This window comes from Nelumbo lutea, chromosome 8 (assembly GCF_056320005.1).
Source record: "Nelumbo lutea isolate HS-2025 chromosome 8, American lotus-T2T, whole genome shotgun sequence".
Classification (NCBI taxonomy): domain Eukaryota; kingdom Viridiplantae; phylum Streptophyta; class Magnoliopsida; order Proteales; family Nelumbonaceae; genus Nelumbo; species Nelumbo lutea.
The window spans coordinates 24,794,547-24,799,084 of NC_142691.1; the positions used below are offsets into that span (position 1 = coordinate 24,794,547).

Here is a 4,538-nt window from a genome sequence, read left to right on the forward strand (position 1 = left end):
CTCTCATGCTAGCCATGCCTTCTCTGAGAAAAAAACCAAGTCTTTTGGGCCCTGAGTAACTTGACAATCTAATTCAACAAAAAACCGAAATAACCCTTTGTTTTTTGCTTCTTTACTGCTAACGCAAGAGCTAGAGCTTCTGTACTGTTGACCTGTTTAGCATTAATCACCACCGAAGGGTCAATTGAAACATCTTCAATTCAAAATAAAATTTAGTAGAGATGAGTCATTCGAAATTTGCACTTAGGTGGCATTCATTTTTTAGATTTTGAAAGAGGGAAAAGTTGATCTATGGGATTTTGATTACCATTAACCAAAATCCCATGTTCTTTTTAAGTCAAGGAAAGTTTATTTTCGTGGGTATCACTTACCATACCCATCTCCTAAGTGGATAACTACTTTCCCACCTTGGGGAGAAGTTGTGAATACTTGAATGGGAGAAAAATGTCCCTTGTAATAATGGATTTTTATGTAAAAAATGGTTATTGTCTTGTGTGCATGTGAAATAAAAGAACTTGATTAAATGCACTTATCCACCGAAAAGACTTACCCAGATAAGTGCTACTTACAAAAAACGGAACAACGCCTTAGTATAATTCATTCAAGTCAATACTTTGATAGTTGGCCAAAATTGTGGATTAAAAATATACAGCCCCAATGCTTGACCAACAGTATTTAATTGTTAATTGAATATGGTAAATAAAGAAACCATGTTTAGCAACATGCAGCTAGCTTACTATCATAAAAAGATAGCATTTACTGTACTTGGTACTCTTCTTGATCCAAGCCAAGACTTAAAGAAAACTTGCTTACTCTTTGAGCAAATTAATAACTTAGCTTAATAGACAGAGAGCAGGTGGATACATTAATTACTTAATTGATACATCAAATGTTGATACCATCCACAGTTTTTTTTTTTTCTTTTCGAAAATCCATCCACCTTAGAGTGCTATTTATAAATAAATCTACACACCCAGAACTTTATAAATACCCCCCCCCCACATCTCTTTATCATTCCATAAGATATACACAGTTTTCTTACACACTGTGCAAATAGGTTGATACAAAGATGGCTAAGTTTTTCGGCTGCTTCTTTGTGCTCTTAGTCCTCTCAGGTTTCTTAAACAATCCTCATTTTCATTTGTTTGTCTCTGCTTATCCATACGTTTATGATCATTTCTATAACACATGAATACATCTTTCTGTATCAACATCAAAAAAAGACTTGCTATATATTTGCAATGGTTACTTCACATGGTGCAACCTTCAACAGTCCAATAATATTGTTGTTCTTTCTTTTACTTTTAAGTATTATTGATGATATCTAGAGTTGGTAGAGCTTGCCTCCTCTGCTATACATGCAATCGTTTATCAGTGACAATGGAAATCCTGCATGGTAGAATATATACAGATTTGGTCTCAATCCCCCTGGCCCCTCCTCTTTCAGCCTTTTTTTATTTATTATTTATTTGATATTTTATTTTCTTATTGTATAAACGATGCATGATTGTTGCAGTTGCTTCAATCTTGCCCAGTTCGGATGCTGCTGACAGTCCTCCGCCTTGTGTGGAAGTTAAGCCGCTCGGCAGCGACGAGTGTATATCCGCGGATGCATGACCTGGTGCTACCGAGCCTACGATGGCCATGGTCATTGCCAAAAAGATGGGGATTTCAATTACTGTGTCTGTATCTATAATTGCTAATTAAGTTAAATAATCTCTTTCCCTTTTCTTAGTGATTGTACGTAATAAAGGCAGCCATTCTACTCCTTATACTGTTTCTTCATCAATCTAAGTGGAGCTCTGTATTAAATAATTTCTCTGTCATCTTCTTCCTTACATTAAATGTATATTAAATAAAAGAATGGCATTGCGACGGGTGGGTCGTTGCTCCATTGCGACTTAGATGATCGGGGTTCAAATATTGAAAACAATCGCTTTGTTTGTCAGGGTAAGACTACATATATACATTTATCCCTCCCAAGCCCTGCATTGGTTTGAGAAAGATCGAAAGATCTGTGAAATATTCAATGGTGCCTCCATGATCAAATGGCATCATTAATTGTATGTTACTAGAAACTAAGTAAGAAAATTACTGCTGCACAAATAAGGATCAGAAGCTCCATTTGAAGAAAAACTGATTATAGATTCTTTAGTGGTCTTTGGATGATATATAAATGGAATGTTGTCTCAATGTACCTTTTTACTACGTATTTATTCTTTTCTCTTTCTTATTTTTCATCATGGGCCATCCCCTATATGTAGACATCTTATTTTTATGCCTTCCAGTTTTTTTTAGCACATCGACCTTTAAGCATACTTCAACTAACTTCTTAGTCGATTCGGGGGCATTCCTAGATTTTATAAAAGTCTAGACCTCTAGAATCCAATACCATAGTTATGTAGAGCCTAAATATCTAAATCCGATGACACCTAGATCACTCAAATATGCCACTAGTTACCTCTTCATCTTAAGACCCGAAGCCGAAATCGATTCTGATTGCTTGATCAAGATTATTTTGATCATCAACCCTATTTCAAGTCAAAATAAAAAATCCAACACCATAGGTACGTAGACCCCAAAAATCCAAATCCAATGACACTAAAATCACCCAAAATTGACATTGTTTACCCCTTCATCTTAAGACCCGAAGACAAAATCAATTTTGATCATCCGATCGGGATCATTTTGATCCTAAAACCTATCTTAATTCAAATCAGATATTTGACACCATAGGTACATAAAGTCTAGAATTCCAAATTCGACAACACCAAGATAACCCAAGTTCCATGTCGTTTGCCCCTTAATCTTAACGTCCGAAGTCGGAACCAATTCCAATCAACCAATTGGGATCATTTTGATCTCGAACCTTATATCATGTCAAATAAGAAACCAAAAATCATAGGTACATAAGTCCCCAAAATCCAAATCTGATGACACCAAGATCACCCAAATCTGACATCGTTTTCCACTTTACCATAAGACTCAAAGCCAAAATCGATTCCAATCATCCAATTGGGATCATTTTGATCCTAAACTTCACCCAAATCAGATACCATTTACCCTTCATTCTAAAGATCCAAAGCCAAAACCGATTTCAATCGTTTGATCGGGATCATTTTTTATTGTGAACCATATCTCACTAGAAATTAAAAATCTAACCCAATAGATGCATTGATCTCAAAGCACTAGACTTGATCTAGACCCTCCGTTTGGAATCTTCTTCACTATAACTTTGAACCTTGAAACCCATACGACCGGGTCTTTCTCCTAACCTCTAAAACCATCTTAAATTTAAAATTTCACCAAAGAATCTCTAATCAATCAAGCCAATCACCTAAGCTTGGAATGTTCAGTTTGAGTAAATTAGTAAAACTTTCAACTTATTTTCTAGATTGATTGAGAGGATCTCTCCCATAGTTGTCTTCCTCCAAAAACCCTTTAAACCCTATCCATTGATCTCCCTAATCTCCCTATTTTATCCTCCCATTCTCTTCTAGAATCCTCCCCAAAAATCTATAAATATAACACCTTTCTCATACAAAAAAACACGTACATTCTAAGCTAGTGAGGGAACTCTACATGTATTAGCCTAGACAATGCCCCCCCCCCCCTGAATGTTAATTAAATGAACTGAATTTTGAACACCCTTTAACTTGATCAAAATTAGACAAATAGATAATCTTTGTAGTCGATTTGTGCCTCTTTAACTTATTAGTAAGTGTGCATTAGCTTTGCATATGGCATTTATTTTTGGGCTAATAGCAGATAAGGGCAACTTTTTGTTGTTAATATCAATAAAGAATACTACTTTTATATAACAATCAAAATAGGGTATCTTTTTTGGAAAAATATCAAATAAGGGCAATTTCATTGTTGATAGTCTTCCTCTGCCTCTATGTAAGTCCTCTGGCGATGGTCTGCAATTCATGAAGAGAGGAGAGTCACTAAAGAAACAGATGGAAATTCTCGTTGAGCTCAAAGCCACGTTCAAACAACAAAGAAAGAAAGAAAACTCTGGTGAGGACTTGAAAGAAAACTCTTCTCTTTTCTATCTCTTGACTAAAGGCGATGAGTCTGTTAAGGACATGATAGAGTAGGAACATCTTCAAGACAACTCCATGGTTGAGATGCTGAGTTTGAAAGAAATGAAGTGCAATTCTCAAAATCTCCAAGTTCAGATGAGATTGGAAAATCAACTAGGATAAAAAGAGAGGAAGAAGGAAAGATGAGAACCCTTTCATGTCGCGTAATCAAATACCTAGGAAAGAATGTGAAGATAAACATCCCACTTACGCCTAGTCGTACCCTCTCAACGATCACTTACTTGGTTTGGGATTATTTGATTAACCAGTCTAAGAAAGCTCGATAGAAGGAAAGAATAAGTTAAATATTAATAAAAAAAAGTTACATCATGTCGAGAAAATGATCAGAGGAGCTTTCACTAAGCTCTATAAAGGGTTAGGTTAACCCCCTAGTTGGATTATTGTTAGATTTTATTAATTTTTAGGATAAGTTATTTACTTTGCAGTAGACTT

General features: G+C 35.5%; 1 long non-coding RNA gene across 1 annotated transcript; it reads left to right on the plus strand.

Moving 5' to 3' along the window:
- Positions 1–995: 995 nt before the first annotated feature.
- LOC148843441 (uncharacterized) lies at positions 996–1,815 on the plus strand. The gene is made up of 2 exons (XR_016102956.1): positions 996–1,115; positions 1,517–1,815. It is a non-coding gene; the product is annotated as an uncharacterized LOC148843441 (long non-coding RNA).
- Positions 1,816–4,538: the final 2,723 nt, after the last annotated feature.